General features: G+C 37.3%; 1 pseudogene; it reads right to left on the minus strand.

Moving 5' to 3' along the window:
- Positions 1-3,397: 3,397 nt before the first annotated feature.
- LOC126803531 (disease resistance protein RPP8-like) lies at positions 3,398-13,402 on the minus strand (annotated as a pseudogene).
- Between the last annotated feature and the right edge of the window lie 1,968 nt (positions 13,403-15,370).

Consider the following 15,370-nt stretch of genomic DNA (forward strand, 5'->3'; position numbering starts at 1 on the left):
TTAAGAATCCTCCCATTGCTGCAGTTGCACCTGTAGAGAACCTATAATTCCACAACCTCCACAACCTTAAAATAATCAAATTCTAGCTCCTCCTCAAAATCCTATGCTTAGAAGATCCGAAAGAGCTAGAAAATCAAAATTTGGGGGGGGGGGATTGTCCTTACATTGTCAGTTATCTAAGTGAGGCAGACGTAGTAGAAGATTGTGCAGAAGACAATGATCCAACAAATTTTGTTCAAGCTACAGAATGTGTTGAGTCAGATAAGTGGCAAGAAGCTATGAAATCTGAAATTGAGTCAATGGAGAAAAATGGAGTTTGGGAATTAGTTGAAGCTGATCCAAGACAAAAAGCAATTGGCTGCAAGTGGGTTTACAAAACCAAGAAATAAGCAACATGAAACACTGAAAGACACAAGGCAAGGTTAGTTGCAAAAGGATTTACGCAGAAAGAAGGCATAGACTACACTAAGACTTTTTCTCCTGTTTCTTGTAAAGATTCTTTTAGGATCATCATGGCATTAGTTGCACACTATGATATAGAGCTGCACTAGATGGATGTCAAGACAGCCTTCTTAAATGGAGAGCTTGATGAAGTGATCTACATGAAAAAACCAGAAGGATTTATTGAAGCAGGGAATGAGAATTTGGTCTGCAAGCTGAAGAAATCAATTTATGGACTCAAGTAAGCTTCCAGGTAGTGGTACAAGAAATTTGACTTAGTGATTTCCTCTTTTGGCTTCACTGAAAATCTAGTTGATGAGTGTGTTTATTTAAAAACAGTTAGAGATCAATTTATTTTATTAGTACTATATGTTGATGATATACTTTTGGCTAGCAGCAATCTAAAACTGCTAAAAGATACCAAAAGCTTTATGTCAAAGAATTTTGACATGAAAGATCTAGGTGAAGCATCATATGTACTAGGGATTGAGATTAAAAGAGATAGAGCACAAAAACTGTTGGGATTGTCCCAAGAAAATTACATTTCTAAAGTTCTGAAGAGATTTAGTATGGAACAGTGCTCTAGAGGAGAAGTTCCAATGTCTAAAGGTGACAAGCTCACAAAAGGTCAACAGCCACAAACTGAAACTGAGAAGGAGAACATGAAGTCAAAGCCTTATGCAAGATTAGTTGGAAGCCTCATGTATGCTCAAGTTTGCACAAGACTTGACTTAGCTTTTGCAGTTAGGATGTTAACAAGGTTTCAATCTAATCCAGGTTATGAACACTGGGTTGCAGGGAAAAAAGTGTTGAGATATCTATAGAAGACAAAGAATCACATGCTAGTTTATAGACAAGTCAAGGATTTGAAGGTTATTGGATTTTCAAATTCTGATTTTGCAGGAAATTACCCTGATTCAAAGAAGTCCACTTGTGGATACGTGTACATGCTAGCAGGAGGAGCTATTGCTTGGAAAACCATGAAGCAGGCATTGATCACAACCTCAACCATGCAAGCTGAGTACATAGCAGTATATGAAGCAGTGTGTGAAGGAGTATGGATAAGAAATTTTCTACAGCAGACTCAAGTACTCAGTCACATTGTGGAAGACAAATTGGAAGTTTTGTGACAATGAGGTAGTTGTGTACTTCTGCAAGAACAATAAGAGATCTAGCAATTCCAAGCATATAGATTTAAAGTATTACAGTGTTAGGGAGAGGGTTAAAAGGGGTGAGTTAGTGGTTCTAAGCATAGATACAAACTCACAACTAGCTGATCCTTTCACAAAAGCATTACCAGTTAAAGTGTTCAAGAAACACATAGAGAGCATAGGCATTTTGCCTAACTTAGATGCTTGAGGTTAGTGGGAGCTAAGTCCACTAGGAGCAAACTAAAATTTACAAGTTTCGAGTTCTTGTTTTAATTACCTTTGTGATAACAGTTTTCTTTATTTTAAATAAAGTCTTGAGGTATTTCAGAATTATTATGTCATGCTGCAGCTTTACATTAGTTTCTGAAAACTTATACAAATAAGTTATAGTTGTATATATACTTGCATATCAGATGACTTTAATCATGTCTAGCATGATGATATGGTTCAAGCAAGTTATAAAGTCATTGGTGTCCAGTTTATTGCTTGAAGTTCTTGTTTTAAAACATACGGTAGGACTTGATGTATATATATTCTATACTTGTTAATACACATTATATATATATATATATATATCTCAATACTAAGGTTTTGGACATATGTATTTTGCAGGAGCTTATGTTGTAGCAAAGAAACTCTGCATTTTTGTTAAAGTGTAACTTGTTTCTTGTTCTGCATAAGTAACTGCAAGCACTGGCGGATCCAGCCTAGGTGAGTTTTTGAGAGGTTAGAAAAAAACACTCATCATATGTATACATATATACACTAACATAATTGGTATCCTCAATTCTTACTATGTACGAGTAGTTGTGATTGTCTCTAAAATGCTATATAAATTTTACCACCAAGTATAAATACTACTGCATTTGACTAGAACAAATTATTAATTATTTCGTATTCGAATCCTTTTGTATTAGAACCAATTAGCCAAAAAAGATAGTATAATTAGTTGATAGTGCCAATAAGATTTTGTTTGAAACTCAAAGATTAAAGGTCTAATGCCGATGATAATGTAATATGTACGAACTGGTATATAGTAATTCAAAATAGTTAGTGTATAATTTATTTATTTTGTGCTTAAAATTTTTTTTAACCATAGATTCGTTGAAATTTTTTTTCGTTACAATTAGCCCGGGTTACAATTTGATCCTGGATCCGCCACTGACTGCAAAGTGACCATTTTGTGATGAGATTTTTGATTCAATTGTTTCTGGCGCGCACTACAGTATGTAGTATAGTTTCTGACATTATAGGAACTTGATTTTCATAAACCGGAAGTGATTGTCCAAGTGGGAGATTGTTAGATCAATTTTGAACATATCACATATTATATGATTATCATGTTTAATGTCATAATCTATTTCTACATGGAAACAAAGATAATATCAAATCCAATTCCTAATGATTTCGTGTATTATATCATTATGGTAAGAAATCCTAATTTAAGTCTAGAAGCAAGACTACAAATCAGTATTGAATCAGGAATCTAAATAAGATGACTTAACTTATAAGATGTCTTTAATGGAAGGACTCTTAAGGGTTAAAGATTCTCTATATATAGATGGTAAACGTCCCTGTTATCACTACGAGTTATTTGCGTAAGTTTTTGTCCATTGAGAAAGCAGAGAGTAGTGACTAACAGAAGACATTGCCTAGCATCTTGTGACTTCGGATTAAGGCACAATGGATCACGGTGTAGTTGTTCATGATGATGGTAAGTTAATCTCATTCACTAAAGCAACGATTAATTGTTATGCATATGATCTTTGGTCTTGTACTCATATCATGTAATTTAATTTACACAGCTATCTCATATTTGTTATTGTAATGGAACTAGCAGGTATATGTTTGATTTTGACATAATCCTCTCCTTTCTTGAGCCTTCCACAGAATTCATGGTACATGCGTCTGATGGTTAATTCCTTGAGGGTAGAAATATATTGAAGCCCATCAGGAACTGCCTTCAGTCCCCAGCGATACCCAATGTGCAAACTGCAAAGATTTGGCATGGCTCCTCTCTCCACAGTCCCCTCTAACTCACATAAACCAAGGAGGGAAAGAAATTCAAGTTGAGGAAAGCCTCCTCGAGAGAACTTAGGATGGGTGCTTTCAAGTCGAAAAAAATTAATGTAAAGCATTTTTATTTTTTAACATTGGCAGCTTCTCTAGTCTTTCTGTCTGGTGGTTCTCTAGGTTAGCTTCTCTATAGTTAACGTTTATTTAGAAAAACATTTCGTTTCCGCAACGTGAGTATCGACTTTCTCTCCGTCGCTCGTTTGTGAAAACTTCCTTCACGAAAGTTGTAGAGCTCGTCGATACGAGTTTGTGGACACGTCACGCGTTCGAATCGGACGCGAAAGTTATGAACGACGGAAGTTAGTTTCCGATTTGGAAAATGGTATAAAAGAAAAAAAAAGAGGGATTAGGGTTTCCATTTTCGAAAACCCTTCACCCCGCCTCCCTTCCCCACTTTCTCTCTCTTCTCTCTCGTTCTCACTCCCCGATCGCCCTCTCTCCCTCACTCTCGAAACCACACCGGCGATCTTCGCCTCCAGGCCGCTATGCCTCTCACCACCAGCTTCTAGACCTGAGCACGGTGCACCTCACCTCGCCGCCGCAACCTTCCTCATGACAGATTGAAGCACGGAGACTGCCTCCGCCGAGCTCCTCCATCGACGCCGTGCTCATGGCAAGCACGCCTCCACCGCTCCCCAGCTCTGGAGCCCTCCACGATGAGGGTCGAACCTCGAGTCGCCGCGCGCCCACACCTCTGCTCAATTGACATCGCCATCACCTCAAGCTCCCCCGATGACGATTCAAGGGCTCCACCGTGAGATCTAGGTACGAATTGGATGCGATTGATGTTTGTGTGTGATTGTGTGATGATTTTGGTTGAATTTGGGTTGGAATTGTGGAGATCGGAGGAGGATTGGATGAAGGGGGATACCGCCGCCTTAGGCGGCGCGTGAGGTAGCTTGGAGGAGGTTAGGAGCGGCGTGATGCCGTAGGAAGGTAGAGGAGAGGGAGAGAAGGAGAAATTGGGCGGTGGTGGCGTGCTACGCGTCGGCCCTAGGTTCGGCGCGTGGGCCCCATGCGCTGCCACAGTGAGTGGCGCGTGAGCGCCACGCGCGGTCGCCGGCGGGTGGCGCGTGAATAGTGATTCCAAAACAGAAATTTTGTAACATTTATTTTTACGTCGGTGAATGTAAAAATGAATTTACGTACTGTAAATGTAAATTTATTTTACGTACGGTAAATGTAAATATAAATTACTTTCAGTAAATATAAAAAGTAATTTCGAAAAGGGTAAATCGGTAATTATTATTTACTGAGACAGTATTTACATTTGAATAGTATGCATACGTACATAAATACGTAAACAGTATATACACGTACATAAATACGTAATGGATGAGTATTTATACATAAATATGTGAATAGTAAATACATGAATAGTACTCCGTGAACAATAAATTCGTAAAACCAGAAATTGCTGAACAGTAACATATTACTACTGTTTCGGCATTTAAGGTTTACGTAACGGTTCTAAATTATTCTCTTATCTTTTCAAGGTGATCGATAAATCAAGAAAAGAAAATACTTTCGGAATCGTGGAATTTCGCTCGAGATTTTAAGGTGAGTAAAATCTCACACTTACAAATCTACCCTTGCGGAGATTCAAGATTTTGCTGAAATTTAAGAATGAATATGACATGTATATGATATAGTGAATTTTATATATGTATTAATGGTAAATAGGTATATATATGCAGTTTGCTATATTATATACTGTCAAGATTGTTGCGAATGAGTTCATTTTGGAAATGAGATTTATATATTGAGCATGTTGATGCGATTTGTACAATATAATGAGATGATTATTGTACATGGTTTTAACATTGATATTTGTTAAAATGTTTTGTCTTCGGACGAGTTTGATGTCTTCGGACGAGTTTTATGTCTTCAGACGAGTTTTATGTCTTCAGACGCGTTTTATGTCTTCGGACGAGTTTTATGTCTTCGGACGGGTTTTTGTTTTCGGACGTGTTTTGTCTTCGGACGTGTTTATGTCTTCAGACGTGTTTTGTCTTCGGACGGTCTTTGGACGTGTTTTGTCTTTGAACGGTCTTCAGACGTGTTTATGTCTTCGGACGTGTTTGTCTTCGGACGTGTTTTATCTTCGGACGTGTTTGGTCTTCGGACGTGTTGGCATGTCGGAACCTAGCCTTTGGTCGGGCGAAAGTTACGATACAGTTAAACCTCTAGTCTGTCTGCTGGAGTACTACATGTGAGGTAACAGATGGGTTATCGGCTCATGAGTACTCATATTTTTGGATGTTGGGTAGCAGGAGCTTGCCCTATGTCGGCGGTGTACTACGTGAGGGGTAACAAAGGTGTACCAGCGTTCATTAATACTCGTATTATAAATGCATTTGGGTAAACAGAGGGGTTACCCAATTTCTCATGAGCACTTTCATTTTCATATTTTTGGACAACCAGATGGGCCGTCCATTGACTCATGAGTGCATTCATAATTTATGTTTGTGATTTTCGTATATATTGATATGCGAGTTATATTTTTATTTTACTCATATGAGCTGTAAAGCTTACCGGGTTTGTGTTTACAATCCCGGTGCACCAATTCGATGGTGTAGTGGATAACTCTGCATGTGTGGATTAGCGGGAATTGACGGACCGCTCAGAGGACTTGAAGTTATTTATTTACAGCTTGTGGTGAGGATTTTGGGTGATTTTCTTGTGAGGTTTTGTGAGGATTATACATTTCCATTTGTTATAATGTCGAATTATAATTTGGTTTATAATAATCGGTTTGACTGAGTTGTATTTTGAACTCAGCGATGATCCGCTGTGACATTTTAATGATATCGATTCATTGAGATTGTTGTAGTGTTTTTCATGAATTCGAAATTTGAGTTTCAAGCTCGAAATTTTGGGGTCGTGACACTTATCCTTCAATACTAACAACAGTAACTTCCTGTTTCGCTCTGAGTAAAAGTGTCCTTGGACAAAGTATAACAGAGACCTATTATGCGAATGTAATCTATCACTTGTGGGAGTTACATTATCAACAACTCCATCCAAATGGATAGCAAGCCTTCGAACTTTATTGAATGGGATTCTTATGGTTGCAGAAGCATTGCAAACATGAAGAAAATTCTCCTGTTTTGCCTTTGACAAGCAGAAGTCTCGCACAACATCATGGAGACAACATGTTTTGATCTTTCCACTCAAACCCTGTTTTTGGACTTGAACCATGCTTTTCTCAGCCAGGTTTTTCAAGCAATTATATGATGCATCTTCCATACTTTCTACAGATTCTGGAGCAACAAACCTTTTCCCATCCATAATTGAGTCAATTCTTTCACCGGTATCTTATAATTTTGAGGAAAATTGCCTAAATATAGGAAACAAAGTTTTGAGCGCTCTGGCAAGTCATTGAATGACAATGCCAATGATGTATCAACATTCTTACTTGCAAGGTGCCTGTCTTCACTTATATATGCACCAAACATTCTTACTGACAATTTCCCACTCATTGGTATTTTTTCTAGTTAGAAGTCCTGCAGGCACAATGATAGCTAACGGAAAGCCTCCACAACTTGTAAGGATCTGTTTTCCTATTTCTTTCTTCCTTGCATAAGTAATAGAGTCTGAAAATTGAAATGACATAGAAACTTAATTAGCCAAATCAGCAACTTGAAACCTTAAAAATGGTGAGAATGGCAAAGGATTAATTTCCCCAACTACCAAATAAACTTAAAAAAGGTAACAACCCCAAAGATATGTCAACTACAAAGCAAATTGAAAAGGGCAAATATGTCAGTGTAAAAACGTCTCTGTAGTAGATTGCAATCAAATTAAGAAAAAAAAAAGTCTCCATAGCACACGTCTGTGTAATAAGAATATAAGATACTCCACATTGCTACAAGAAAATTGTTAGGAAAACTAATACTGTGTCATTCAGGCACTTGTGGATCAAATGTACTATAGCACAACATATGCTATAAGGCACCCCCTTAATCTTTCCCATGAGATTCAGCTTAAATGACGTACGCCCTTATCAACACTCGGCACCAATTAATTATTCCTTTTTTTTTTTGAAGAAGAACAAATGAATTATTCCTTAATACATTGAGAAGACATAACTGAAAAAGATAAATTAATTATTGCAGTAGCTAATATTATCCCGGAGCTTCTTCAAGCCACCCCGTGGACCTTCACCTACAGTTTTACTAACAGAGTGTAGAATGCACGCGTCGTTAGTCTGCTCCAAAAAATGAACAGTAATAAAACTGAATTACATAGCCGGTCCATTTATCATCTTTCAGATCAAAACTGCGCATCTAAATCCAGAAAGTGACTTCTCAAAATCAACTATCATCTCACTGGTCCATTTCCATCAATCCTCTAAACCCAACTAACCCATATTCGCCATATCCCTTTCCTTCATTGCCGAACCCATTTATGCAGAATTGAACATGAAGGGGATACTGGGCACATTTTACATCGAGTTGGGTCACGCAGGTAAGAGGAAGAAATCTGAGAATGAATTGGTCGTTGTAGAAAAGGTTTCCCATCCTCCATTCCTCCATCATCTTCTTCACCCCATTATATACTTTGCTTGCCCGGAGGTCGTCGATGACTGATTGGAGATTTTGGCAAGTGCAATAGGATTATTGATGAGTTGGAATTGAATGCAAAGGCGCTAGTGCACTGAAGTTAATTAGAAGGTTTGGTAAGGCGTTTAAGAACACTCTCTGAGCATGTGTTAATCTAAAGTAAAATAATAGTCCTGAAATTGAAGAAAGTGATGGACGAGCAGTGTTTGCCATTGTTGCTTAGAGGTAGAAGGAGCAAAAAGCTTATCTCCTTCAATTTTACAACTTTTGAAGATCACAAAAGTTGTGTTTTTTACCAAACGATAGCGGTTGTATTGACTAACACTAATCTAGTATATGACTTAAAGAAGTGGTTGTGCTTGCTCCACGTTGGACAAGTGAACCTCCACGGGGTGGAGGGAAGAATTTTCGATATTATCCTCACTTGATAAACAGAAACAATAAACTAGATAAGAAAAAAAGTTGATGAGAAAATACCTATGCTGTCATCTTGTCCGAAGATAGTTACCTTCTCAAACAGTTCCCAACTATCTTGGTCCATCAATGGCCGAGCTTCATAGAGGAAAGCATATCTGTCTGGATGTGAAGCTACTCTTTCCTCACGCGTGGTTATTAAAATCTGGCTCTTTGTTTTCTCGAGTGGAAATCCAGCTTTCAATAAGTCCCAATCTTCACATGTTCGAAGGTCATCGAGCACTACCAAACATCTCTTCTCTTTTTGGATGATGACAAGCCTTTTTACTATTCCTTCTTTCTTCATTATTGCCAATTTTTCCCTTTCCTCGCCGGTAGGATTGATAAGACTCTGTAAGATTTCTTTCCAAACTCCTCTTTCATCAAATTGGCCAGAGACATTAACCATTGCAAAACAATCATGATGGTGTATCACACCATTGTGATGATATAATCGTTTTGCAATTGTAGTTTTCCCTATACCTCTCGGGCCCCAAATAGAAACAACTGCCCAAATCCCACTATCACTGTTAACAAAAATGACAGTAGAAAGCAAAAACAATCTTTTTACTCTATTGAATACAAATCTCAGAAATATAAGTTAAAAAATAAAAATATACACTTTTTTACAAAAAAATAAAATAAAATAATAAAGCTATCAAATTCCAGTTTGATCAGTTTCTATAATTTTGAGCAAATAAAGGTTTTGTGGAATTGACCTCACATATTCACCAAAGTCTATAATATTCACAGCTTCTAATGTCACTGGTCTTTTTTTTAACACTTCTAATGCCACTGTTATTTATAATTATACAATAATAATAACCAGCAACCATTATAGACATTACAATTAACATCTAATATTGAACACCACCAAAAAATCCATACCTCTTATCTATAACTAACAACTAATAAGAGACTACAGAATAACAACAAACATACACATTTGCAAAATAAAACACTTAATATACATGTTTGTTCTTCATCATGAGCATTGCTGCCACCAACAAAGCTACTTTCAATATTTTTACCTTTAGCTAAAGAACTTGGTCTCTTTCTACTACTTTTTTGTGGAGGAGCAAAATATAACAACATAAATAAAAGTAAAAAAATTCCATTTTCCAACCATTATATAATGAATACAATCTAAATTGTTACCAAAGGTCCACAGAAAAAAAGAGAGGAGAACTTTAAATATTAGGATATTGTTTAAGGACCAATTCCTTATATCATGTTTATACGTTTAGTAAAATTAAAAGTTTGTTGCATGCAACACAAATTCAAGCACTAAATTTTCATATTTTATATAAAAGATATATAATTGACAAACAAATCAAATAATGTATTTCTAATTAGATAACAAAATCAGAGCAAAATTGAAAAAACAAAAAAACATAATGATAAAATCATCATACCTATTAAATTTTCATGAAGTCTCGTAATCTCATCAGCATTGGCCTCTTGTGCAGTAGCATTTGTTGTATAAATGGAGCTTGTTTTTCCTTCCCTATCATCTAACGAACACATTAATTTCCTTTTTCTACCACTTCTTCTTGTAGGTATCACATCTGAGTGACATAAATGAATAAGGATCAGGCATTACCTCAATCATTTAGGCCAAATTGAAGCTGGCTAAATTAGATAAATACATTTATGCTATTTTAGACTCACCACAGATTGTACATAAGTAGACAACCACAAAATAGTTTAGCGAATAACTTTTGAAAAAACGGATAATGCAAGTTAAGAATCACCCTATGGAAAAGTCATATATGTTAGATGAGACAAGGTTTGTGAACCTAAGCAATTAAGTTCAGTAAGAGCCCAAAGTTCTAAATTTTTCCAAAAAAAGAGCAACACTGTTAACTATCTATGTTCACATTAATGAAAGCTCATATAGTGATTTAACAAACCAAAACACTTAAAACTAAAAGACAAAACAAACACATGGAAATACCTGGCATAGATGTATTTTCACATCGTATATCCTCTGCAAGTTCAGCTGGTGTCTCTTCAATCCCTACTTGATCAGCAAGCTTAGTCTAAAGAACATTATCATAAAAAAATTTCATTCTTACATATCTCCTTCCAGGTGCCATAGTGGCTGTAAAAACATGTTAATCAAACAATCAAAAAACTTCACAACACAACCCAACAAAAACTGACACACACTCATCTTCATTATCAGAACTAATATCAGAAAACATAAACCAACATAATTGGCTTTCTAATCCATAAAAATGATATATGCCTCCATGAATTGAAGAGGTCACAAACCCAATACCTAACAACGTGCCTATTTACAAATACTAACATATAATAGAGGCGGGGAAAATTAATTCATCAAGAATTGATTGCAAACTGACACACCTGTGCTACAATTAAAAATCTAAATGAAGCAAGGGAAGAGAGAGACAACCAGCAGTGAAACAACGAATATAGTTTTTTTTTGCATAAAACCTGTGAAACCAAACCAACCAAAATGTAGAGCTAATTACAGGCTGTAAACTACACTAATCAAACTAAATTGTACATACTCAACTGTTGATACACATCACTTATGACAATAACAAATCATCACAGTTAAATTAAAAAACACACTATTTGTAATTTTGAAAGCATCTAATAGTGCCATAAGATGAAGCAATATAAAACTCAAATATTTAGGGTACTAACCTGAAAATTGTACTTTATATATAAATCATAGATCCTAGATTGACCCGTGTATCATTTCTTTCATTATTCATGTCATGAATATAAAAGTGCAAACAAACGGAATGACAACTCCCAAACTAATTTGCGATCATAGATGAGACTGCAATCATTCACCATTAACGGGATAATTAGCCACTGACTGATCGATTTGAAGAAAATCAAAACTTTATAGACTTTGTGATGAGAAGCATAATTAAATTGGTTGGTAACGTTACCAACTTTAGAGATTTCAAGGAGATGGCAACATGACATACACATATGGTTATGGTTCTTAAACACACACATGAATATATGTACATATATCTTAACCAAAAAAACAAATAGGTCAATCACAAAAACCCACACCCAAATTGCCAAACATCAAATTTAAGATTCATGATTCCCACTTTTTCAAAATCAGACCCAAATCGACAACTAAACCCAAATGTCAAAAAACAATAAGAGACGACAAAACCCATATATTAGAAAGTTGTGACTACGGAGATGATAACAAATGGTTCAAAAATGAAAAAAGAATTTTTTGATCGAGAAACTTACCAACAGCTTATACTGGCGGTGGATCTGATCAGAAATATTGTTTTGAGTGAATACGGTATTGGTTCTGACTTCTGAGTGAAGAGGTGAGTCTGAGGAGGCTTGGAAAAGAATTGGAGAAACTGGAGAGCAGCGTCTGTTGATTATAGTTGTATCCAAAAAAAAACTGGCTTTGGAGACTAAATATCTAGCAACAGGGAACATTGGTTGATTAAAAACAGTGAAAGTCCTCAATGACATTGATGTAAATAATATGGTAATCATGGGTCTCTCCACCAGGCTGTTGGGAACAGTACAACACCACCCACCGACCTTCAGCATGGTGAATATATAGGTAAATTTGGTGACGTAATATTTGATTGTGACTAAGATGCATTATGAACTCAGCTCATTTCCCTTTTGATACTTGGTTGATGAGAAAAGTTCCAAGTATGTTTGGGATCTTTTTTGGGAAGTGTTCTGGAATGGTCCAAGACCATTGTGGTCCAAACATGTCGGGGTCACGTGTCAGCATTTTATTGGGTCTAGCAGATCCAACTAACGGATGAAATGGTTAGTCACTGTTTAATTTTTTGTTTGTTTGAATCTGTAATTTTCGATTGAAGTCGACCGCAAAAGTTTCATTCTTCATGCCCAACAATCCGGCGAAGATCTTCGAGGTATGAATGGAAACTTGACTTGAGCTGCTTTTTGTGATTTTTCGCTGGTTGGATGTTTTGCAGTTCATCTCTTTATGGTGCGGATGTGTTCATTCTGAAAATTGGGTTGTCCATTAATGGACCTGGAAATCTAGTATCTCAGTTTGATGATTTGAATTTTTAATGTCATGAATGGTCTGCATATTGCTTCACAAGTGAATGATGAACTTGATCCATTTTCCTACTTTAGGGAATTGTAATGCCATGGTCTCTGAATTTCGAATCAATCTACCTAATTTTAGGATCAGTCATAAACACCAACCTTCTGAAAAATTATGGGATAACTTCACCATCCATGCAAGACCTGTATATGACTCGAGTACCATGCACTATGTCACAACAATCCTTTCCTTCCATCTCCAATGGTCTTTACGGCGATGAATATACTTTAATTTCGGTGGTGGAATCTACACTCGGCTACCACTTGACGAACATGGCCGCAAACCATGCGGAGCTGCTCTTGCATAAGTCGTAACAGTCTTCATCTTCCTTCAAGATTGGAGATAATTTTCTCCTATCCAGCTAGTAATCTGGGCAAACAAACGCAGCCAATAACTGCAAGTCTCAAATCGCGAAGCCTCCAGAGGACAAGGAGAAGCCTAGAATATGGATCATCATCGCCACGCCCAGGTAGAATGGAGCCACGTGCAACCCCACCTCTCATTTTTACTGTGAAAAGAATTCTTACCAGTGTAACTGTATTGCTACAGTGATAAACGGCGAAAAACGTTGGACTATGATGGTACTGGACCAGAGCAGAAAGCTCCATTTTTTGGGGGTTATCATGTATCTAATTTGATCTTCTACTCATTCAAAATTTCGGGTCATGACAGATGTCTATTGTTTGGGTAATATAGGCATATTTGAGGGACTGTATAAGTTTATTAGGGCCAGCAGGGGTCTATTGGAGGACAATAGGGGCGATTCCATTCCGCCAATAACAGCTATTGGTCCTCAGTCAATGACCAACATTGAAAAGTCGACAATTAACTGTCGCTAGTCGTAAGAATCCGGTCATTTTTCGCCGCAACCTGACTTATCAACAGTTAAAGGTCAAGAGTAAACTGCTCAAGAAATTGAGCCACAAACCCTCTAAAAATGGGTCAAGGTATAATCGTATTTTTCCTCCTTTTTGAGCTGATGTGAATTTTTCTAAATCCTATTTTCCTAGTGTGAAGTGGGAATAAAAGAAGTTTTTTAAATGTGGGCCAGTGGGCAAGAACCCATTTGTAAAATGGTATCTACCCGAATATGATTCAAACATCATTCATAGATTAAAGCCACGAGGTTGCAGTTGTGGTTGGGGAAGATGGAATCGGCAGTAGTTGGCCCTAGTGCAATCGTTCTTGAACTTCTCAATGAGAAGAACTATGAACGTTGGTGTGTTTGGGTCAAGACGTACTTTCTGGCCAATGACCTCTGGGACATTGTTGAAAGTAGCAATGCTGAGCTCCTCCCCGAACCAGGTGATGAAGACGACCCCTGATTTTAAAGCGTGGAGGAAGAAGAACGCCCAAGCTCTGCACGCTATTCAGATTTCGTGCGGACTAGATGCTTTTTCCCACATCAGTGATGTCACCAGCACCAGAGTTTCTTAGGAGAAGTTGAATTCAAAGATGCGGAAAAGTTCTTCTGCATCGTAGAAGTTCTTGTACAATCAAGGCCAGCCTTGGGGTAAGGCGAAGAAGGCATGTGTTTCCGGCCTCCAAAAATAAGGGTCTCCAATTTCGAAAGGACAGATATCGGCTCAAATCACACATGCTATGACCGGGTTTTGTAGAGCTCGTCGAGGGCAAGAGAATGGCAATGGTGGCAATCTCTGACGTGGCCGGATTGCGGCGGCGCGACCGGTTAAATGTCGCAGTTTCTGGGTTTCTTTGTTTCAAACAGAGAGAACAGAGAGAGGGACGCGTGAGGGAGGGAGAGAGAAGAAGAAAGACAATAGAGAAGGAAAAGAAAAAGAAAAAGGAGAGAGATGTTTGTGTGTGGGAGAGCCCACTCTAGGCTCTCATTTTACTTTAAATTCAAGAGTTCAGATTTAAAAATGTAAAAAGTGTAATATCTGAAAATGGGACTTAAGCGATCGTAAACTTCGTAAATACATAAAAAAATAACCGAGCGTCGGAAAAATATTCTGCGAATACTCTCATGCTTGCAACAGCACGTAGTTTAACATAAAAATGATAAACAAAAAATTTGACATCTTGAAAAAATGTCGGTTAATGTGATAACAATGCCGAAAAGAAAAAAAAATTTGTAGAGGCTCACACTCTACCCTCTTAAAGGAATTTCGTTCTCGAAATTAACTGAGTGTTAAAAGAGGTGCGGATATGCCTCCCGCATAAGTGGCCTCATTACGGCTATGTCGTCTCCACTGCACATTCACCACGGGCACCTCGCGATTCTATAGTTTTAAATCTGGAGCAAAAATTAAACAAATAAGAGGATTGCAGCTTAGAGGCCTCCAATTTTTTTTCGTCTTGAGGTATTTTTGACATAGGGCCGGCCCTGTGTATGATCTAGGTGAACAAACAAAACAACACTCTTTTACTTAACAGATCTCAACAAACATTACTTCTTTAGTCCACTCTCAGTTGATTCTGAAAAAAACAAAAAAAAAACTAATGACTTTCTGGACATTTGTGTCTTAATTTGTATTATGAAATTCAGGAGGTAGAAACTATTGTGCCACCCCAATATCTGGAAAGTACAAATCAGACAGATTACAAGAGACCAC

The sequence above is a fragment of the Argentina anserina genome, chromosome 7, assembly GCF_933775445.1.
Source record: "Argentina anserina chromosome 7, drPotAnse1.1, whole genome shotgun sequence".
NCBI lineage: Eukaryota > Viridiplantae > Streptophyta > Magnoliopsida > Rosales > Rosaceae > Argentina > Argentina anserina.